Raw genomic sequence first — 23,991 nt, forward strand, 5'->3', positions numbered from 1 at the left:
TAGAGGTTGCAGTGAGCCAAGATCATGCCACTGCACTCCAGCCCAGGCGACCGAATGAGACTCCATCTCAAAAAATAAAATAAAGTACCATTTGACGGATAAAACAGAGGCTCAGGGAGGCTAGCCAGTTTGTGAAGGATCACTGTGCTCAAAGGTAACAAAGTAGGACTCCACTCAGCTTGACAGGGTGACAATAAGAAGAAAAGATGATACATCTAGGGTTCTCTTCTTATTTGTGTACTTATGCACTGTGCGAAGGCCTTACTCGCATGATTTCATTTTGTCTTCCCGGTAATACTCTTAGAAGGTAGGTGCTGTTATTGTTCCCATTCCACAGATGAGGAAACCGAGGGAATGCCACCCATCGGTGAACAGCAAAGCCATGGGATGCTGAGCCCAGGGGGTGCCTATCTGCCTGCAGCTATTAGTGAAGATGTCCTTTTTCTCATCATCATGTTTTACTGGAACAGAAGAGAAAGCCAGTGAGATACTCATCTTTAGCAATGCTCATATGACCTACTATCTAGCGGGATTTATGCTTTTGCAAAATATACCTCCCTTTCTGTTGCCAGGAAGATTCTAGAACGTGTAGCAAGAAAAGCAAGTAATTGTCTTTCTCTGGCAGCCCTGTGGAATCGTCAAAAGAGCACATACTATACTCTAAAATTAAACCTAGATGCAAATTCTAGCTCCTTCTGTCTCTGGGACCTTGATTAAACTCATTGAGCTCCAGTGTCTCTGTCTTTAAAACGATAATAGCAGGACTTAACTCATAACACTGTTGTGAGAATTAAATGAATAGCACAAGTCAAGCACTGGCTGGTTAGTTAATTGCCGTCATTCCGAGGAAGGTAAGTAAGAAAGTTAGTCCAACCAAAGTCAGGAGGGAACAAAATACCGTTCAGCAAACTATGTTTCTGGCCCCTTAGGGAGATGTTCATAGGCATTTTATTGGTTTGTTTGTTTATTTGTTTTCTGTGTTTCTTTTGAGACAGAGTCTCACTCTGTTGCCCAGGCTGGAGCGCAGTGAGCTCACTGCAACCTCTGCCTCCCAGGTTCAAGTGATTCTCCTGCCTCAGCCTCCTGAGCAGCTGGGATTACAGGTACCCACCACCATGCCTGGCTTATTTTTGTATTTATAGTAGAGGTGGAGTTTCCCCATGTTGGCCAGGCTGGTCTCCAACTCCCAACCTCAAGTGATCCACCTGCCTTGGCCTCCCAAAGTACTGGGATTACAGGCGTGAGCTACTGCATTCATCCTAGTAGGCATTTTATAGAAAGCTGTTCAATGGTCAAATAACTCTGAGAAATGCTCTGTACATTATCCCCCACTCACATATTCACATAGTGAAGTCTCTGAGAAATCCCGCAGTAAAGAAATTCATTTCACTTTGTTTTCTCTGACACATTCCCAACTTACTAAGCATGGATCCCTTTTTCGAGGAGCACAGTGTCTTGCAGACTCTAGTTTAGGAGTTGGCAAACTACAGGTGGGCCCAGTGCTTGTTTTTGTAACTGAAGTTCTATTGGAAACCAGCCATGTCTATGTATGCATTGTGTGCCCCTGCTTTGTCACTGTACTGTGGCAGAGTTGAGGAGTGACCACTCACAAAGTCATGTCTCTGTGGCTCACAAAGCCAAAAATATTTACTGTCTGGTCCTTTAAAAGCAAAGTTTGCTAACCCTGAAGTTAGTGTAAAGATGGGGACAGACATTGGGAATGATGTGGCCACAAGACAGACAATGCCACCGGGACCTGGGAGAAGCAAAGGATGACTTCCTTCTCTAGAGTCTCCAGAGGGAGTGTGGCTCAGCCAACACTTTGATTTGTGCCCAGGGAAACTCATTTTGGACTTCTAGCCTCCAGATCTGGGAGAGAATAAATTTCTGTTGGTTCAAGCCACTCAGCAAGTGGTAATTTCATACAGCAGCCGCAAGAAACTAATGAACAGGCGGGCTAGGTGCAGTGGCTCACATCTGTCATCCTAGCACTTTGGGAGGCTGAGGCAGGAGAATCGCTTGAATCCAGGAGTTCGAAACCAGCCTGGGCGGCATGGTGCAACTCTGTCTCTACCAAAAAAAAATAAAAAAAATTAGCCTAGCATAGTAGCATCTGTCTATAGACCCAGCTACCCAGGAGGCTGAGGTGGGAGAATCCCTTGAGCTTGGGAGGCAGAGGCTGCAGTGAGCGGAGATCATTCCACTGCCCGCCAGCCTGGGCAACAGAGCAAGACCCTGTCTCAAAAAAAAAATTAAAAACAAATACACAGGTGTTTATGCCACTTGTATTTCTCAGAGAAGAGAAAGAAACTGGTCCATCTCCTGAGCGACATTCACAACAGCAGAGGAAACACGTGGTCTTGTTATGCCAGCAGGCAGTGGAGATTATAGAGGCGTCTGGGCACAGCCAGCACCACCTGCCACTGGGGTGATGTTTTACGTTCTCCCTCCTCTTGTTCCAGTTGTCATTAGTTGCCTGTATACATCTGAGGTTTTTCATTTTTAGGTTATTTCTGAATATTTTACAATTACAAAAGATCTCAACTATACAGAAAATGATATATAATAGAGATCTCCGCACCTACCATTGAGATTCAAAAGATGTGAAACTTTTCCATGCTTGCTTCAGATCTTCCTCTTTCCTTTTAGAGCAAGAAAAGCCACTCCACTGCCCCCACTTACATCCGCTGTGTTGTTTCCTGTCTGTATTAATTAGGGTATCCCAGGTGCTGCTATCAACACCACCAGTATCAAAGGTGTAGCCAGCATTCTTTTCAGCTCATCATAGTCCCGGGTAAGTTGCCAATGTGCTCTGCTCCATGCAGTCATTTGGGGATCATGGCTTCTTCTGTGGCGTGAAATCACCATCCCCCCCGATGTTCAGTTTCTCAACTTGAAATGTACATAAAAGTCATCTGGAGAGCTTTGAGTAGCAGCATCAGGGGGCCAATGAGGGAAGGGAAACTGGAGAATTGCATGAAAGATTTTTGGCCCACGCCAGTGGCACAGACCACTTTCACCCACATTCTTCCCTTGACTAGGACTCACAAGGCTCCACCTAACAGTGGAGAATCTGGGAAATCTGTCTTGCTGAGAGCCTGGGGAAGATTAAGTGGGACTTGGGGAACCCATGACAGTATCTCTGCCACATCCTCTGAAATGAGTATTCCTTCTCTCTCGTTCCCTGGAGGTTACCACTAATTCTTCACTTTTGCCACACATATTTATGTCCATAAGCAAAATATGGTGTTGGTTTTGGTGCGTAACAAATTCACATAGCCTATATTCTACGTACATCCTTTTGCAACTTGTGCTGTTACACAGTGTGGCGTTTTTGAGGTTTGTGTGTATTCTTGCTTCTCGAAGTGTGGTCCCTGGACTAGCAGCATGAGCATCTGGCAACTTGTTAGGAACATAAAGCCTCAGACCTTACCCCAGACCCATGGATTCAGAAACTGTGGAGGTGAGGCCAGCAGTCTGTGCTGTGCCAAACCCTCCAGCTAATTTGAATGCACACTGAAGTTTGATAACCACAGATCTTTATTAGTGTGTGGAGCTTTAGTTCTCAGCTTATTCATTTTTCAGTGATGCATAATACTCCTGTGTTTATTCATCCATTTCTCTAACTCATGAGCAGTTAGATTGTTTATTTTTACCATTATGTATAGTACAGTAATGATCATCTCACTACATATGCACACATTTCTCTAATATTGCTCTCTAGAAATGAAATTGCTGAATTTTAGGACTGAGTATCGTCAGCTTTGTCCAGAATCCCCAGATGGTTCTTTCTCGAGAGGCTATAGCAGGCTGAGTGCAGTGGCTCACGCCGGTACTTTGGGAGGCCAAGGCGGGCAGATGACTTGAGCCCAAGAGTTCGAGACCAGCCTGGGCAGCATGGCAAAACCTTGTCTCTACAAAACATATAAAAATTAGCCAGGCGTGATGGTGCCCGCCTGTAGTTCCAGCTAGTCAGGAGGCTGAAGTGAGAGGATTGCTTGAGCCTGGGAAGTAGAGGCTGCAGTGAGTCACGGTTGCACCACTACACTCCATCCTGGTGACGAAGTGAAACCCTGTCAAAAACAAATTTACGCGTCTTTTAATGCTGGGTACAAATTGTTTTTTCTTGTTTTCATTTAAGCTTTTAGCATTGCTTTGAAATCCCTCATCTTCAAGAGGTACCAGAAGCACATTATCAAGAAAGAGTTAAGAAATTGTCTTTCTCTTTTTTTTCTTTTAAGAAATTTTAGATTTAAATGTGGATACAGAACCTGGCTTCATCACATCCTCTATCACCCGCTGCTTGGTGGGTTACTTCTTGATGTTTGATTTTTCCTTGCCTAACAGAGGCAAGGGCTGGCAATTTTGTCTTCCTGATCTTGATGGGAGTGCCTCTAGGATCCCTGTAACTAACAAGGTTCTCCAGAGAAACAGAACCAGTAGAATATATATACATAGAGAGATTTATTTTAAGGAATTGCCTTGTAGGACTGAAGAAGCTGGAAAATCTGAAATCTGTAGAACAGGCTAACAGGCTGAAAGCTCTTGGGAGGAGTTGATGCTGCAGTTTTTTGTTTGTTTGTTTGTTTGAGACAGGGTCTTGCTCTGTTGCCCAGGCTAGAGTGCAGTGGCGTAATCTTGGCTCACTACAACCTCCACCTCCCAGGTTCCAGCTAAGTCTCATGCCCCAGCCTCCTGGGTAGACGGGACCACAGGCGTGAGCCATCACACCAGCTAATTTTTTTATTTTTAGTAGAGATGGAGTTTTGCCATGTTGGCCAGGCTGATCTCTAACTCTTTGCCTCAAGTGATCTGCCTGTCTTGGCTTCCCAAGGTGCTGGGATTACAGGCATGAGCCACCGTGCCCAGCCCTGATGCTGCAGTCTTTAAACAGAATTTACTCTTCTTCGGGGAAACTTCAGTCTTGTTCTTATGGCCCTTCAGCTGACTGGATGAGGTTCACCCAGGATATCAAGAAAAATTTTCATTGCTTAAGTCAACCGATTGTAGCTGTTAACCACATCTACAAAACACCCTCACAGCAACACCTAGATCAGTGTTTGATTGCATAACTAAATACTATAGCCTAGCTAGCTGAATCGAAACATGAAACTAAACATACAGTCCCGCATTAAACAAGAGGCCAGCTTTGGAGCTGGCGCTGATGTTTTAGCATGTTAGGAAAGTATCTGTCCTGGCTGGACACTGCAGCTCTTGTCTGTAATTTCAGCACTTTGGGAGGTCAAGGTGGGCAGATCACTTGAGGCCAGGAGTTCGAGAGCAGCCTGGCCAACATGGTGAAACCCCATCTCTACCAAAAATACAAAACTTAGCCAGGCATGGTGGTGCACACCTGTAATCCTAACTACTCGGAAGGCTGAGGCACAAGAATAGCTTGAACCTGGGAGGCAGAGATTGCAGTGAGGTGCATACCCTCCTCCCCAGCCTCCTTACATCCTCCTCCCTCCACTACCCCGGTTCCCTCCTATTCTGTCTGTGGGGCCTGCACCTCACTGTTTCTTGAGTCTGTTTTTGTTTTGAGAAGGGTCTCGCTCTGTCACCCAAACTGGTATGTTTTGGTGTGATCGTGCCTCACTGCAGCCTCAGACTCCTGGGCTCAAGAGATCTGAGTAGCTGGGGCTACAGGTGCACACCACCACACCCAGCTAATTTTTAAATATTTTTTCTTTATTTTTCTTTTCTTTTTTGAGACAGAGTCTCACTCTGTCACCAGGCTGGAGTACAGTGGTGCAATCTTGGCTCACTGCAACCTCTGCCTCCTGGGTTCAAGTGATTCTCCTGCCTCAGCCTCCGGAGTAGCTGGGACAACAGGCGTGTGCCACCACGCCCGGCTAATTTTTTGTATTTTGAGTAGAGACCAGTTTCACCATGTTGGCCAGGATGGTGTCAATCTCTTGACCTCGTGATCCACCTGCCTCGGCCTCCCAAAGTGCTGGGATTACAGGCGTGAGCCACCACTCCCGGCCTTTTTTTTTTTATCTTTTTGAGACAGAATTTCGCCCTTGTTGCCCAGGCTGGAGTGCAATGACGTGATCTCACTGCAGCCTCTGCCTCCCAGGTTCAAGCAATTCTGCTGCCTCAGCCTCCCAAGTAGCTGAGATTACAGGCTTCCACCAGCACGCCCAGCTAATTTTTGTATTTGTAGTACAGATGGACTTTCACCATGTTGGCCAGACTCATCTCGAACTCCTAACTTCAGGTGACCCACCTGCCTTGGCCTCCCAAAGTGCTCACCAGCCACCCTGCCTGGCCTAATTTTTAAATGTTTTGTAGCAATGGGGTCTTGCTTCATAACCGAGGCTGGCCTCAAGCGATCCTCCTGCCTTGGCCTCCCAAAGTGCTGGAATTGCAGGTGTGAGCCGCTGCATCCAGCCTTTATGTTTTGTTGCTGTCCTTTTGTTTTTCCCTTCACTCTGCTCCCTGGAAGACTCCCAAAGGCTACATTCTGCCACCAAGAGACGCAGCAGGGACAGGGCCCCAGCAGGCACCTGGGATTTCCCACACCCCACCCTCTACTGAGTGAAGATGGTGGGGAGGTTTTGCGTTATTTATTTATTTATCTAGTCCAGCCTGGTGCCACACCCCCCAAGCTGTTGTTCCCCCACTGGAGAAGATGAAAAACCACCTCAGACAATGGAAGACAAGGATTGCCACGTGGCCCCGCAGTTTAATTTCCTTTAATTCATTTTATATTGAACCAAATGATACTGTTTGTTTTTAATGGCAAACACTCAGCGCAGAGGAGGGGCGATCAGGCCTCCTCCTGGGGAAATTAGGAACACAGCTGCTATTTAAATTCTTGCTCCCTCTCCTGCCCTCCCCCTGGCCCCCCTTCCACTCCCACCACTAGCACTGGGCCTTTAGAAATTGATCTCCAGGTTGAAAGATGATACCTTTCACCAGCTCAGATGGTCACTGTCTGGTGAGTTGGCCAGGCTCCGCCCCAGCTGCCATCAGCCCCTTTTAGGATGGCCGCCCTGTCCTAAGGTCCACCCTTCTCTGGTTATAACTGGATGCACAGGGCAGGGGCCATGGCTGTTCTTGGTGCCCCTCTCCCCTGCACACCGCTGGTAATCCTTGCCAGGCCTATCCAGTGCCCTCCCCCAGGAACTGAGGAGCACAGAGGCTGGGCACAGTTAGAGCTGAGTTTGTTCCTTCGTTCATTTATTCATTCATTCATCACCTGGGAGCAGCATCGAGGCTGCATCCCAGTGCTGCTCCATCAGAGGTTGCATTTGAACCAGATTCCTGGTGGTTCAAGTGCTGATGGGAGTAGAGTAGCGCTGATGAGAGGAGAGGTCCTTCCACTTTGGTCTGAAGCTTCAGGATCTGCTTCATGTGGCCTTGGGGGTCCAGTGCTTCTTTGAAGTCTGAGAAGATCCACAGTCTTTCCAAAGCCCCCCTTTTTTGCTGATGTGGGCCAGAGTCAGCTCCAATTCTCACAGGTAAAGAGCACTCTGATATGCCGCCAGCCTCTTTGGAAGAGGCTTTGGCCTGCTCATGGCATCGATGGGAGCCACACCAAGATGCTCACTGCCCAATGTGGACATTCCAAGGCCTCTCTGGTTCCTCAAAGGCTGGGCTTCACCCCTGCCCGCATTTTCACAGACCATTAGAAAGACCTTCTTATTCTGTTGATTTAAAGAAACCAAGCCCCCAAAGTGACCGCTTCTGGGTCACATGACTTATCTTCTCATGTATCCATTCTGCAGATATTTATTGGATGCCACGGAGTGCTGAGCCTGGGCTAGGCATGGGGTTCTGCAGACCAGGGGTTTCCACCCTCAAGGCTCACAGTCTGGTGGGGTGTTAGAGGCAGGGAGGCAGTAACTGGAGGGCCCTCTGGGAAAACAGAGAAGGGACACCTAAACCAGCCCCCAGCAGAATCTTCCTAAAGAAGGTGGCATCAGAGCTGAGTTTTAAAGCAGGGTTGGAAGTTACCCAGGCATCACAAAGCCAAAAGGGCACACCAGGAGGAGGGGACAGCCGCAGCCACAGTGCACAAGTGAAAACAGTTTGGTGTGTGCGTTGTTCCAGATAAGTCCCGAACATCCCATCCCCACCAGACTCTAAGCTTCATGGGGGCAGAGATGATGTCTGCCCAGTGGCTCAGGGTAGGTGAGTGAGTGAATCTCAAATAAAGTGATGCAGGAACAGCAGTAATTGCTATGAATTTGCACACAGGGCAAAGCAGGGAGGCTCACATTCTTGGCTCCCAGAACCACCCTGACCTGCCTTTCCAAACTACATCATGGGTATGTGGTGGCATCCCTGGCTCTGGAATGCTGGGGGAATTAATTAGCAAGCTAAGTACTGATCGTTTTTGCTCTTCTTCAGCTGAATGATGAGGCGAGGCAGCCAGGCTCCCTGAGGGGGCTTGGAGGTATCCATTTTGGTTCCCCGCTCCTGGGGGAGAAAAGGGTACTGCTGTGTAGGTTTCCTGCTTTTTGCTTCCACTGGGGTAGGAGGGGACTACCCTACTTCCGTATTTCCCCCAGATGTTTCTCCTTTCCTGGAGAGAAGAAAAGGTAGCAGACCTGAGATCTGGCCCGAGGGAGCCCACATGTCTCAACTTTCAGCTTGTCCAGAAAGGCTCCAGAGTAGATTGGAAAAAGCAGTTGGGCTCTGGAGTCAGGTGAATCTGAGCTGGAATTCTGGTTCCACCATTTCCATCAGTGTCACTTACAGACAGTCACCTCCCTTCTCCGTGCCTCACTTTCCGCATCTGTAAAAAAAGAAAGTTATCCTCCAGGCATGGTGGCTTACGCTACTCAGAAGGTTGTCTTTCCAGCCACTAGGAAGGCTGAGGTGGGAGGATGGCGTCAGCCCAAGAGTTGAAGTCCAGGCTGGGCAACACAGCAAGACCCCCATTAAAAAAAAAAAAAAAAAAAAAAAAAAAGGAAATACTCCTTTACTCTGGAAGTAAAGTGGAGACTGGAGGTAATTTAAAAAATAAATTGAAGCAGTGCAGGTGGAGGTGCTTTCAGCAGTCCCTGGCACATGTAAATGCTCAATGGGTGTATTTATTTTTTCTTTTTTTGAGCAGAGCTCACTCTGTCACACAGGCTGGAGTACAGTGGTGCCACAACCACCGTTTCCCAGGTTCAAGCAACCTTGTGCCTCAGCCTCCTGAGGAGCTGGGACTACAAGCGCCCATCACCACACCTGGCTAATTTTGGTATTTTTAGTAGAGATGAGTTTTTGCCATGTCGGCCAGGTTGGTCTCGAACTCCTGACCTCAAGTGATCTTCCAGCCTTGGCCTCCCAAAGTGCTGTGATTATAGGCGTGAGCCACCACGCCCAGCCTGGTGTGTGTGTGCACGCTCACACACGCGCATCTTCCATCATGACCCTCGTGTGGAAATCCAGGCCCTGTTGCGGGGGCCTGGCAGCCCACCAAGGTTTTGCTGGCCTCTGGCTCTTCTCCTCGGGGCTCAGAAGTACCAAGATCAGAATCTTGAATGGAAGGAAGGAAAAGAAGGAAATGCTATGCTTACTAGTTACCAATTGGTGCCAGCCCTGATCTGGGTCCTGGGGCTGCCTGGTTTGAATGCTGGTTTTGCCACTAGCTGTGTACCCTCGGGTGAGTGAGTTCACCGGGTCAAACTCTGTTGCCTCCCCTCTGTGTAAATGACTGATGATATTACCTGGCTCCAGGTGGAGCCCAGTAAGGAGCAAATGAGGTCATGAGATTTAGAACAGATTTTTCAGTGCCTGCTCAGTCTCAGCTGTTGGGATAAGACCTGATCCTGACTTCAAGGGGCTGATGGAGAGGTGGGGCAGAGACACACAGAAGAACAAGAAAAGGCAGAGGGAGATGGTGCCTGGAACACAGACTTACTCCCTGCTGCAGCCTTATCCAGGGTGCCGGGCACATAGCAGCTGACATAAATACACACTGAGTGACAGCACGGAGATGCAGGCAGAGGACAGGGATGGTGAAGGGAGGAGAGAAGGGGCAGCTCTCTGTCCCCTCATGGGCTTGACCAGATTACTGCAGGTCTCGGGGCTCAGCAGACTTGTCACTATACTAAGTGAGGCCGGAAGGTGGCAGGGAGGTGCCTGCAGCCAGCCTTCTGTGTCTAGGCCTGTTCCTCTCTCTTTTTTTTTTTTTTTTTTTTCCTTGAGACAGAGTCTCACTCTGTCACCCAAGCTAGAGTTCAGTGGCGCAATCTCACCTCACTGCAACCTCCCTCCTGGGTTTAAGTGATTCTCCTGCCTCATCTCCCAAGTAGCTGGGATTACAGTCACCCGCAACCACACCTGGCTAATTTTTGTATTTTTAGTAGAGAAGGGGTTTCACCATGTTGGTCAGGCTGGTCTTGAACTCATGACCTCAAGTGATCCACCTGCTTCAGCCTCCCAAAGTGCTGGGATTACAGGTGTGAGCCACCGTGCTTGGGTAGGGCTGTTTCTATCTTCAGAGGAGGAAACCATCATCCCAAGAGTTTCAGTACCTTGTCCATAATCCCATGCCATTCAGAACCAAGGGAGTCCTTTAGTTTTTTGTCCTTTTTGTTTTTTTTCTTTTGAAACAGGGTCTCACTCTGTCACCCAGGTTGGGGTGCAGTAGCATGATCACGATTCATTGCAACCGTGACCTCCCTGCCCTCCTTGCGTCTGGTCCCTTTCTCCACCTTCAAAGTGCATCTCTCCAACCTCTGTGTCTGTTGTGTCATTGTCTTCCTTTACCCTGACCCTCCAGCATTCCTCTAGGAAGGATCTTTGTGATGACATTGGGCCCATCTAGAGAACCCAGGATTATCTCACATCTCAGGATCCTTTACTCGTCACATCTGCATGTGCATAAAATTCCTTTTGCCCTGTAAGGAACGAATTCATAGGTTCTGGGAATCAGGATGTGGACATCTTTTGGGGGGCCATTATTCAGCCTCCCACAGCCCCTACTTTGCTAATGAGGAAATTGAGGCCAAGAGAAGTGATATGACTTGGGCAGAGTCACCCTCCCAGCAGAAGGACTAATCCACATTTGAGGCCCCTGACTGTCAAGTTTGAAGTTATGGGCTCTAGACCACCAGGAAAGGAGACACCCTCTACCCATCTCTGTCTCCTTGCTTCCTTTGCACCCCTCCCTCCACTCCCTAGTGTTCTGGGAGACAGCCAGGCTTGAGCAGTTTCAGCCCAGAGCATTTGTGCTTTAAGATTGTAGCTGACATAGGGACAGGTAAGCTCATCCATCCACCTGGGACGAGGACAGAGGGAAGAGACCGCCTTTTCATAGCTAACAGGGTCCCAGGCCACTACGGCTTAATCATCAACATCTTATAATTAGGCCTTTCCTGGGTCCTGGGGAGCAGGGCCCTGTTTGTAGAGAAGCTGCTGATGCAGTTGCTGGGGCACGTGGGCTGGGCCCTTCCTGTTCATGGGGCTGAAGCTCTTAGATCTAGGGAACCATAGCCAATGATATTGGGTGCCCCCCTGCTGCTGTTGACAGGAAGATTTTTACTCACAGCCTAGCAATTCCTACGGGACCTCAGCCTGGCCCCAAGGACTCTGCTACCTGGCCCCTGGGGCCATAATACCAGAAACTGATCACAGCCACTGGCATGCTTTCTGGCCTCCTCCTCATCCTCCAGGGCATGGAAGCCAAAAGAGGAGAGAGAGGATCTTTATAGGAAATTGGGGGTGAGAAGGAGAAAGTGACACATTTTCATCAGCTCTGGTTTTCAATAATGAGTGTCCAGTTATTGAGTGGCAGATGTTGTGGGTAAGAGCATCCGTACAGACACCAGAGACCTGGATTCAAATCCCAGCTCTGCCACATCTGGGCTCTGTGAGTTTAGACAAAATGGTGAACTTCTCTGAAACCAAGCCTCAGTTTCCCTCATCTGCAAAGTGGAAGTGATAATTTTCGCCCTCATGGGGTTGTTGTAGTCTATTTTTAAAGTGGCTAAGCAAAATTTCAGCTTGTGGCTTTAAAAAAAATAACATGTATGAGGTACAAAAATAAAAAATACTGTGTACTCAGCTTAAAAGGTAGAGAATGACTAGTTTCTTAGAAACCCATTGTGTATACCTCCTGGGTTCCATCCATCCTCCTCCCTTCCTTTGCCCATAAGGAAACAGGGTTTTGTGGTGACCATTTGTTTGTTTTCTTTATGTCTGCTCTTTGTAGTTTTTTGTTTTGGTTTTGGATTTTTTTTTTTAAACAGAGTCTTACTCTGTCACCCAGTCTAGAGTACAGTGGTGCGATCTCAGTTCACTGCAACCTCCGCCTTCTGTATTCAAGCGATTCTCAAGCATCAGCTTCCCAAACAGCTGCGACTACAGGCATGCACCACCACGCCAGGCTAATTTTTGTATTTTTAATAGAGATGGGGCTTCACCATGTTGGCCAGGCTGGTCTTGAACTCTTGACCTCAAGTTATCTGCCTGCTTCAGCCTCCCAAAGTGCTGGAATTACAGGCATGAGCTGCCGCAGCTGGCCTGTTTTTATTTTTTAAATAGACAGGGGCTCTCATGATGTTGCCCAGGCTAGTCTCAAACTCTCCTGACCTCTAGCAGTCCTCATGCTTCAACCTCCCAAAGTACTAGGATTACAGGCATGAGCCACTGCACCAGCCTGATTTTTGTAGTTTTTAATGTCTTCTTCCTTGCTATTATTATTATTACTATCATTTTTTTCTTTCCTTTTCTTTTTTTTTTTTGAGACAGAGTCTTGCTCTGTTGCCAGGTTGGAGTGCAGTGGCACCATCTCAGCTCACTGCAACCTCTGCCTGCCTCAGCCTCCTGAATAGCTGGGACTATAGGTGTGTGCCACCACACCCGGCTAATTTTTCATATTTTTAGTAAAGGCGGGGTTTCACTGTGTTAGCCAGGATGGTCTCGATCTCCTAACCTCATGATCCGCCCACCTCAGCCTCCCAAAGTGCTGGGATTACATGCGTGAGCCACTGCGCCCGGCCCCTTCCTTACTATTATTAAAGGTCAGAGCATAAGCATGTCCCTTCCACACCTGATTTCCTACTCAGTTCCTCTTACTTCCCTCTCCTCTCAGCTGCCAAGAAAGGACACTACTGATTGGGAAACCAGAATGCCAAACTTGTCACTACTGTAGTACAGTTAACAATTAATAGGCTCTGAAAAGCACCACAGGGGCTTTACTGTAACTAAAGTGTATGTAGCAAGGGGCTTGAACTTCCTAGAAAGTATGGAGCAAGCCCACACTTTACACTCAATTCTGTGTAAATTTACTCCAAAACTACTTCAGTGTCATATTATGACTGTAACAGGCACTGCGAAGGTGTTGGGATAAGATGATGAATGAAACAGGCCAAAACAGAAATCACCGTTAAACTATATCAACACACAAATATAGAACTGCAAGCTTCAACAAGCACTAGGAAAAAAAAATTCATGGAGAATTCGTTTGGGGAAATAGGAAAGGGCTTTCTCTGTGGGATGGACATTTGAGCTGAAACTTGTACTTCCTTGACATCGGACTTTGGTTTAAAAGAACTCACCAGCCTGGGCAACATAGGGAGACCCCATCTCTACAAAAAAAGTCTCTAAAAAATTATCTGGGGTATGGTGGCACTCACCTGTGGTCCCCACTATTCAGGAGGCTGAGGGGGGCGGATCGCTTGGGCCCAGGAAGTCAAGGCTGCAGTGAGCTGTCATCGCACCACTGCACTCCAGCCTGGGTAACAGAGCAAGGTCCTGTCTCAAAAAAAAAAAAAAAAAAAAATCTGTTTCTTCATCTGCAAACAAGGGCCAGTGATATCCCTCCCAGCTTTGCCCTGAGTAACAGGCCCTGGCTCAGTGCCTGGCCCAGCACTGCTGTCAGTAAATGTCATGTCCCTTTCTTCCTGTGATTCCTGGCTGTTATGTTGCTGAAGATCTGCTGAGGAGTGGTGTGAGTGAGCAGCAGTCTCTAAGTGATGGAACAAATCTGCTGCTGTCAAGTGGGTTGTGAAGCCCTCTAACGGGCTCTCACTGGACCTTCTTCAACTGGGTTTGATGGCAACCCTGGTGGAGAGAGAAGAAAGAAGGGAGGGCGTATCGCCACTGTCAAAAGGAAGCCTTCCTCTTTTTCTGGGGAAGGTGGTGTCGAGTAATTGAAAGGGTCTGCTGTAGAGTCAAGTGACCTGGGTACAAGTCCCAGTACTGCAGCAAGGAACTTCACCTCTCCGAGCCTTGTGTTCTCATCTGTAAAATGGTCCACATAATTCCTCTCCAGTGGTCTCTCATGTGGAACAGTGAGTGCCCATCATATCGGGGGCAGGCCGCAAGTGGGGCTGTTTCCACCAGAGCAAGGAGGAACTGGGGCAAAGGTGCAGAGGTTTGGGGTACAGGTAAGGAGGAAAAAAGGCCGTCAAAGGGCTCATTCACATCATCGAGGTCCGAGTTCTGCGCCACCCTTCCCTAGCTGGGTAACCTGAGGCAGATTCCTTTATCCCTCTGATCCCGTTTCTTTGTCTGTAAGGCACGGCTCTAGAACTTCCTTCACCCAGTGGGTGTGAAATCTTGCAGGCAAGCTGCGTCGCATGGCCCCTGACCTCAAGTTCAGGGGAGCTGATGCGGTCACTCCCTGCTGTACACGGGGTCCTCGGGGTGAATTGTTAAGTAAGAGAGCAGGGAGTGGACGCGCAAAGATGCGTCAAAAGGATGGAAAAGGCAGTTTTGCCCTTCGCAAACTGCGACCTCTTTGTCCGCGAAGGTGCTGACAGCGTCAAGTCGCGGGGTGGGGGTAGGGGGTTGGTGGTGGGAGGGGGCCTGGTACCAACGCTGGAAGCCCGGAGGCCCAACGAGGAGCCGGAGGCACGCAGAGCGGGACGGCCCGGGGCGCGGGGCTGTGACCTCATCCGCCGGCGCCGTCCCGCGGGGCCATGAGATCATGAGATGCCGGTGCTTGCTGAGGAGTCGATTTGTTGGGAGCGCGGGGACAGCCGGTCTCCCGACGTGGTGATCTCATCCGGGCCCGGGGGAGGAGGAGGCAGTCGGCTGGGCCAGCCCGCGCCGCCGGGAGGGGGATTAATGGTCGCTGGCGGATGGTGACGTCACCGACAGCGGCTGTTGCGAGGCAACGTGGCCAACAGCCCCGCCCCCCGCTGGCCCCGCCCCTTACCTGCCTTTATCCATCCTGACTCACCCTTCTTTTGCCTTTTTTCCTTTTTCTTTTGTGTGGAGGCATAACTTACATACTCTGGAGTCCCCATACATACAAACATATGTAACCACCCAGATCAAAGTATCCGCAGAGCTGTCCAACAGGAATATAAGGCAACTCACACAGATGATTTTAAATGTTCTAGTAGTCACGTTGAACAACTAGAAAGGAACAAGTGACTTTAATTTTAATGCCATGTTTTATTTAGCCAAAATATTATTAAAACATGTAACCAACATAAAAATTTAAGTGAGATATTTTACCTTTTGTTGTTTATCTAAGACTTTGAAATTATGTTTCTTTTGTTTTTGAGGCAGATTTTTGTTTGTTTGTTTGTTTGTTTTTAAAGACAGTCTACTGTGTCACCCAGGCTGGAGTGTAGAAGCATGATCATGCTCACTGCAGCCTCTATTTCTCTGGGCTCAGGTCATCCTCCTGCCTCAGCCTCCCGAATAGCTGAGTCTACAGGTGTACACCATCACGCCTGGCTAATTTTCGTAGAGACAAGATTTCATTATATTTTCCAGTCTTGTCTCGAATTCCTGGGCTCAAGAGATCCTCCTGCCTCGGCCTCCCATAGGAGGCCGCACCCAGCCATCCCTGTGTATTTTATAATTTCAGCACATCACAATTCAGAATAGCCACATTTTTAAGTGCTCCATAGCCACATATGATCAGTGGTTACTGGATTGGCTGCAGTGGGTATGGAACATTTCCAGCATCTGGAAAGTCCCTTTGTCCTCACTTCCCCCACCACGGGTACCCATTCTTATGAATTTTATCATCCTTCTCCCTTTCTCTTTCTCAGAGTGGCTCAAAGCAGCAGATGGAAAGTCAGACTGGATTTAAATCCTGGCTCTACCACTGTTTAGCAACTTTGGACAACATACCCTGCCTCTTTGAGACTCTCTTTCCTCACCAGTTAGCTGGGGCAGATAATTCCAGTGTCCAGCTCCTGGGGTTGTCAGAGTCTGGGTACAGCCTGCAGGTACTAAGTGTTCGACTGAGAAACTCATCACTAAACTACAAGCTAGCCCTAGTCCTTCTCTCTTTCCTCTTGTAATCCTCTCACTTGCTGGGTCTCCCACTCTGTTCTTCCCTCCCTGCCTCTGTGTTTGAGCTTTCTCATCCAAGATATAGGAATGCATTGGCCAGGTACGGTGGCTCACACCTGCAATCCCAGGACTTTGGGAGGCTGAGGCAGGCAGATCACCTGAGGTCAGGAGTCCGAGACCAGCCTGACCAACATGGAGAAACTGTCTCTACTAAAAATACAAAATTAGCTGGGCATGGTGGCACATGCCTGTAATCCCAGTTACTCGGGAGGCTGAGGCAGGAGAATCACTTGAACTTGGCAGGCAGAGGTCGTGGTTAGCCAATATCATACCATGGAACTCCAGCCTGGACAACAAGAATGAAACTCGATCTAAAAAGAAAAGAAAAGAAAAAGGAACCTATCATAACTATCTACAAGAGGAGCAATCAGTGTGCCCTGGTATTTGCTTAATACAGAGATTATTCTTCCCCTGTCGCTTTCCCCTCCTTCTCACCTGAACTCTGCCTCCTGGGTGTTCTTTCTCTTCTGGCCTCTATCTCTGCCGTTTCTTTCTTCCTTTCTTCTGCCCCCAGCCCCATTTCCCCCTTCTGTTTCTATCTGCTTCCCTCCTGCCTTCCTGTGTTCTTCTCTAGCCTTGCTTCTGTCCCCAGTCCGGCCCCATCACACTTGTTTCTCCCACCCCTCCTGGCCTCACTGCTGTGAAGTTAGTGGTCTAGTCCCTCTCCCACCCCCAGCACTGGAGGAGACCCAGTGCCGGCCTCAGGTCATCAGCCCAGCCCTCCAAGCCCCCAGGTCGGTGCTGGGCTGTCAAGTTCTGCAGGGCTCTGTCAGCTGTGGTCCCCACAGCCCCACCATCCTAACAGGACTGCAGGCTGCCTTCCCAGGACAACACGTCTTTGTTTTCAGCACCTTGTCCTGGTCCGGCCCTAGCACTTGGGAGCAGGACTTGTGGCCCCCATCACCTGTGGCATTCGGGAGCCAACAGGCAGTCCATTCAGGGAAGAAAAGGAAGTGAGGGAAAGTCACCCTGGAGCTGACTGGCCCCTCTGGCCCAGCAGGCTGGAAGCAGACCTTCCTGCTTATTTTTCCACATGTGGAAGGAAGCCTTTGAAATGCCGACACCTGGCCCTGTGCTAGCTTGCTAGCTCTAGTCCATGAAGCTTTCTATCCTCCTTTTTCTGACAACTCCTTTCTTTTTTTTTTTTTTTGAGACCAAGTCTCACTGTTGCCCAGGCTGGAGTGCAGTGGCATGATCTCAGCTCACTGCAGCCTCTGCCTCCCGGATTCAAGTGATTCTCTTGCCTCCGCCTCCAGAATAGCTGGGATCACAGGTGTACACCACTACACCAGCTAATATTTTGTATTTTTAGTAGAGACGGGTTTTCACCATGTTGGCCAAGCTGATCTCGAACTCCTGACCTCAGGTGATCCATGTGCCTTGGCCTCCCAAAGTGCTGGGATTACAAGTGTGAGCCACTCTGCCTGGCCAACCTCTTTTGACAGAAGAAACTGCCCCTCCTCTCTCTCCCCTTGGTTCTGATGAGACTGTCAGTCACAGTGCTACCCCCATGGTTGTGACCAGGACTGAGCAATCATAGAACCCCATAGCCTCTTGGCCTCAGAGCTTGGTTCCAAGGAGGGGAGTGGGTACCCCTACTGAGTCCCAAATCCTTTCTTTTAGGATTGGAATCAAATAGTAACAGCAAAGAATCCAAAATTATAAGACTTAAAAAATGCATCTCTTTCTCAAGTAAAGGCTAAAGATAAGCAGTCCAAGCCTGGGAGTTTGACACCTTGCAGCCCACTGCTTCACAAGCCCTAGGGTGTGGGATTCTCTCTTCCTTATGGTCCAAGATGGTGGCAAGAGCACCAGCCATCACATTCAAGTTCCAGACAGTAGGCTAGAGAAAGGGGGGAATAATAAGATGAAAGCTTCTCTGAAGATGCTACATGACACTTATAATTGTGTTCATGGTGAAGACCCTCTTCTTGGCTTGCAGAAAGCTGTGTTCTCACTGTGTTCTCATGTGACAGAGAGATCTTTCATGTATCTTCTTATAAGGGAACTAATCCCATCATGAGAGCTCCACTCTCATGACCTAATTACCTTTCAGAGGCCTTATCTTTAAATACCATGACATTGAGGATTAGGGTTTCAACAAAGGAATTTGAGGTAGACACACTTCAGTCTACAGCACCAGCTGAGTAGCCTTAGATGTATACCTTACTCTTTGTTGTTGTTATTGACTTGAAACAACCATTTAATTCTCATGATTTTGTGGGTCAGGAGTTCAATCAGAACACACTGAGTACAGCTTGTCTCTTCTGCCTATGATATCTGCTGGAGCTGGACTGTCCAAGTTGGCGTCTTCATTCTCAGCTCTGATGCGTCAGCTGCAATGGCAGGAATGACCTTCTTAAGGTCATATATCTGAGACCTCAGTTCTCACTATTGGCTGGTTTCCAGGCTTCTCCTCCAGTTAGTCTCAGAACTGCTCCCCTTCCACATGTCCTCTTCACCAGGTCTCTCCTTATAGCTTGGGCTTCCCACAAACATGGCGGCTGGAGGAGGGAGAACAAGCCAAAGGAAGTGAAAGCTGCCTGATCTCTTAAGGCCTAGGCTTGGAAGTCCCAGATATCACTTCTGCCTTAATTCTAGTTCACCTTAGTTCATTTGAGCCTGCATTTTCTCATCTCTAAAATAAGGCAGCACTAACATAATGGCCACATTTCTGAATTATCATGAGGGCCAGTACTAAATGTATCATGTACAGGGCCCTTCTTATGTACCTGTGTTTTAGATTTATTGGCTTATTTAATCCATAAGATCACCTTGGTATATTGAATACAGGTTTTACTGACATATGAGAGCCAATGGTTAAATTTTCAGGAAATTTGCAAATAGTTGTTAAATCATTGGTAGCTTAAAGTTGGCCTTGTGGGAATGTTTACGCCACTGAAATTGGCAAATACACAAATCAGGGCCTTTTTTTCTCCCAGAGACCTGGTTTGCCAGCACACCACTGCATGCATATCTATGTATATGTATATATAAGTATGAATGTATATGTGTATTCAACCCCATTTACAGATGAAGAAACTGAGGATCAGAGAGGTTAAATTATTGTGCCAAATCAACCAATTTAGTAGGTGGTAGATCTGACCTTGGAATCCCAAATCCCATGCCTTTCAACCACTAAGCTGTCCTGCCTCCACAGATGAAAAAATGTGTATGAAAGAGATTTGTAAACAGTCAAAGCTGTATAAATATTCATTATTCATTTGATACAGAAAAAAAAAGGTTTCATTCATCTCTGTGCATTTTTCATACATTGAAGCTGCTGACAGATAATCTGAGTACGTCTCTCCTCCCTTCCTCTCCACCCCCATAAGTCTTCAAATCATTTTCTCCATGTAGGTGTGTTCCTCTAAAAAATTTTCTCTGTTCATTTCTGCTTCTCAGCATCCCACTCTCCTTCATTTACCACTGGCTTCTGGAGCCAGCCCTCTGTTGTTTCAGTGTTTCCCATTTCTCTTCTTGTCTCACCCCTCATCTTGGCAGTGAGGAAGTTGGAATAGAATCCGCCTTCCCAACTCCACACTCCCGCCCCCTGTTTCTGAATCCAAGCAGAGAACCGTCCGTGCCCAAGCACGTCCTACAGCAATTGCTACCGTGTCCCCTTCACGGTGGCAGGGAGGCGAGACAGCTCATAATCTGATCGTATTCCTTGTTCTCTGACGCCCCAGAGAAACTGCACATCCCATTTGGTAATCATCAGAAATAACATGCTTAAGAAACCTGGAATTATAAAACTGCTTAATTAGGGAGAGATGGTTTTTCTGGGATATGCCCAGTTTTCCTTGGTGGTTTGATCTTCTTTTCAAAGTGGCCCACCCCCTGGCAGCTAATTGCTGCCTTTAACAGGGTGACACACAGGCTCTCACTCTCCGACTTTTATTTGCTGACGTCAGTGCTTGCTTGTAAAGAGATATTCTCTCTTCAGCGTTTCAACTCTCCTCCATCAGCAAACTGTAGGAAGTTGACTTGAGTAATGAGGATGGAATCTTTAGCTTCAAGAGGTCCTCCTTTGTTACATGAGCACCTAGTATGTGCTAGATGCTGGGAATACACCCAGAGCCAAATTATCTTCTCCCTTAAGGGGCTCACAGCCCAGTGGGAGAGATGGATAGTAAAATAATGTTTTTAATATTGTGAGAAATGATTTGAAGGAGTGATTTAGGGGATGGCCATGGTGATTTACACCTGTAATCCCAGCACTTTGGGAGGCCTAGGCAGGTGGATCACCTGACATCAGGAGTTCGAGACCAGCCTGGTTAATGTAGTGAAACCCTGTCTCTACTAAAATACAAAAAAATTAGCTTGGTCTGACAGCGGGTGCCTGTAATCCCAGCTATTCAGGAGCCTGAGGCAGGAGAATCATTTGAACTCAGGAAGTAGAGGCTGCAGTGAGCCAAGATCATGCCACTGCACTCCAGACTGAATGCAGTGAGATGGGTGAGACTCCATCTCAAAAAAAAAAAAAAAAAGCTGGGCATGGTGGCTCATGCCTGTAATCTCAGCACTTTGGGAGGCCAAGGCAGGCGGATCACGTGAGGTCGGGAGTTTGAGACCAGCCTGATCAACGTGGAGAAACCCCGTCTCTGCTAAAAATACAAAATTAGCCAGACATGATGGTGCATGCCTGTAAAATCTCAGCTACTCAGGAGGCTGGGGCAAGAGAATTGCTTGAACTCAGGAGGCAGAGGTTGCAGTGAGCCGAGATCACACCATTGCACTCCAGCCTAGGCAACAAGAGTGAAACTCCATCTCAAAAAAAAAAAAAAGGAGTGATTTAGGGGCATCTTCGAGGGTGTATATCAGGAGCACCTAATTCAATTGAAGAGTCAGGGAAGGTTTTTCATAGATGTTGACAGTTAGCTGAGACCCAAAAGATGAATAGATGTTAGCTCCACAGAGTAGAGAGACCGCTCTTCCATCTGCGAAGGAGGAGCTTGGTATCATTAAGCAACTGAAAGGCAAAGAAGCTGGTATGAGAGCCTCCGGGAAACCCTGGGGATGCGTTAGAATCCCCATCGTGACTTATCTAGATTCTGATAGAACAGAGCACAGGTCAGAAAACTATAGGTTGCAGGCCAAATACATCCTGCTACTTGTTTTTATAAATAGTTTTACTGGAACACAGCCACACCCATTCACTCACCTGTTGTCCGAGGCTGTTTTCCTGCTGCAGTGACAGAGGTGAATTGTTGCACCAGAGACCATATGGCCTGCAGAGCCTAACTATTCACTACCGGGCTCTTTGTAGAAAAAGTTTGCCAACACTTGTTCTGGAGCTGCCCAATAGCAAGTGGGAAGTTTGGGATTTGGCCCAGAAACCAGCTTTTATAGCAAAGGGGCCTGAGAACTGGAAGATACAAAGACAGTGACCAAGACCAAACATAAGGTGATGGGTGACAATCCTGGATTTGATCCCAGCCTCTTTGTCTCCTAGGGCTATGCTCTTTACACCGAGCCAGACTGGTTGTTGAGATTAGCCTACAATCTCAAGAACAGAGAGGGCCAGAGTCAGCCAGACGCCAGCAGGCAGGGGCTCCCAGAGACACGGGGACCTTTCATGGGGTAGCCATGTCTTTACATGTTGTGAGACCAGGCAGGCCAAGCAGGGGGCTGCCCACCAAGTTGGCACGCAGACGGTTGATCATCTCTTCCTTCACCTCTTGGCTCTGGAACACCCTTCCTCCCTTGCCCGCCCACATTTTCTTCACCAGCTTGGCTCTTACTCATCCATTAAAGTCGTGCTTCTCAAACTTGGATGTGCACTCGGATCACCTGGGGACCTTATTAAATTGTAGATTCTGTTTCAGGAGGTCTAGGGTGAGGCCTAAGAGCCTGCATTTCTAACCAGCTCCCAGGCGATGCTGATGCTGCTGGGTTTGTGGACCACACTTTGGGTGGCTGGAAAGAGAACTTCTCTTAGACTTTCCTGGTCTGTCTCCCACCCCATGTCCGAAGCCTCAATTCTGGGGCCCTCTCACATTTGCCTCTAACAGAGTTCTACCACACTGTATCATAGCAGTTTCCTTTGTGAGGGTCTTTCTCATTAGCTAGCAAGCTTCCTTATGACAAGGATGAGGTCTTAGTTATCTTAGTATCACCAGAGCCTGGCACTGTGTCTGGTGCGTAATTGGTGTCCAGAAATTAAAGCGAGGAAGGGAGGGAAGAAGAAAGGAAGTGGGAGAGTGAGGCAGAGAGGAAGTTGGGGGCAGAGGAAAGGGAAGGAAGACAGTGTCAATGGATAAGGAGGAAGGGACAGAAGGAAGGAAGGAAAGACAGATGGAAGAAAGAAAGGGAAGGAAGGAAGGAAAGGAGTTATGTAGGGGTGCACTGAGTGTAGGGAAGAATCACAAAAGCAGGTTAAGGCCAGGCATGGTGGCTCACATCTGTATCCCAGCTACTCAGGAGGCCAAGGTGGCAGGAGGATCACTTGAGCCCAAGAGATGGAGACCAGCCTGGGCAACATAGATAGACCCCATCTCTAAAAACCATAATATTTTAAGTGAAAAAAAAAAAAAACAGCAGGTTAAGATTGGCAGTTGAGAGAGGCTGGACAAATTGGTCCAGGGTGAGATGAAACATGCAAGAATTGAGAGACCCTGGGTGAGAGCAATTTGGGAGGCATGAGGGAGACATGGGGGAGCTGAGGGTGGGTGGTTCAGGAAATCAAAGTTCAAATCATGGGTATTCTGCAGATCCTGGGGTCTGCAGCAAGATACAGACAGGTTTGGTTAGCCCTTGACATCCACTGAGTTGCTGTCCATTGGTTCAGCATCTATTATGTCCTTGTCCATGTAAAACAAGCATGGCGGCCACCCCCTACATCTCTGTTCTCTAGTTACCTCCATCTTCCCAAAGGTTCCAGAGGGAAACCAGCATTTCTCTCCAGGGGAGGTTTCTGGAGCTCAGGGACTGGTAGAAGTCAGGAGGGGAAAGGAGGGCCCTTTGGGAGACGATGATCTCACAACGGGAGGTGGTCAACTAGTCACAAAAAATCAGGCATGGGATGCATGATGATTGGATGCCCTTTCTCGGTCCTTGGTAGATGTGGGTATATGTGCTCCAAGGGGTCCTCTTCTGAGTGGCCTGTGTCCAGCCCATCAAGATGGAATATAAACGGTGGCTATAAAGTCTCTGTCTACATGCCACACATATGGTGGCTATGCAATTTGTTTTTATAACATTTTTCCCTCTTTTTTTTTTTTTTCTACACAGAGTCTTGCTCTGTCGCCCAAGCTGGAGTGTAGTGGTGCGATGTTGGCTTGCTGCAACCTCCACTTCCTGGGTTCAAGTGATTCTCATGCCTCAGCCACCCACGTAGCTGGGATTACAGGCACTTGCCATCATGCCTGGCTAATTTTTGTATTTGTGGTAGAGACAGTGTTTTGCCCTGTTGGCCAGGCTGGTCTTGAACTCCTGGCCTCAAGAGATCTGTCCACCCTGGCCTCCCAAAGTGCTGGGATTACAGGTATGAGCCACTACGCCCAGCCTCATTTCTCCTCTAATTTAAACATATCACATGCTGAGTATAAAAAATGTGGAAGGAGCAGAAAAACACAAAGAGAATGAGTATTTTTTCTGCATTGTATTATTTCCATTTGAACAATAATATGAGCATTTTCTTGGGTCACACGATATCTTTCATCTGGATCATTTCTTTTTTAACTTTTAATTTTGAGATCATTTTAGACTTAAAGAAAATATGCA

At 47.9% G+C, this 23,991-nt stretch overlaps 1 protein-coding gene and 1 long non-coding RNA gene across 8 annotated transcripts in view; one reads left to right on the forward strand and one right to left on the reverse strand.

Annotated features, from left to right (window-relative positions):
* Positions 1 to 23,991, forward strand: part of RNFT2 (ring finger protein, transmembrane 2) — a 115,115-nt gene that overhangs the window by 63,707 nt on the left and 27,417 nt on the right. The gene's annotated exons all lie outside the window — the stretch shown is intronic.
* Positions 8,615 to 14,297, reverse strand: LOC144577680 (uncharacterized). Its single transcript, XR_013522143.1, has 3 exons — positions 14,168 to 14,297; positions 13,584 to 13,701; positions 8,615 to 8,746 (listed from the first exon to the last, which is right to left on the reverse strand). It is a non-coding gene; the product is annotated as an uncharacterized LOC144577680 (long non-coding RNA).

The sequence above is a fragment of the Callithrix jacchus genome, chromosome 9 (assembly GCF_049354715.1).
Source record: "Callithrix jacchus isolate 240 chromosome 9, calJac240_pri, whole genome shotgun sequence".
NCBI classification, from domain to species: Eukaryota; Metazoa; Chordata; class Mammalia; order Primates; family Cebidae; genus Callithrix; species Callithrix jacchus.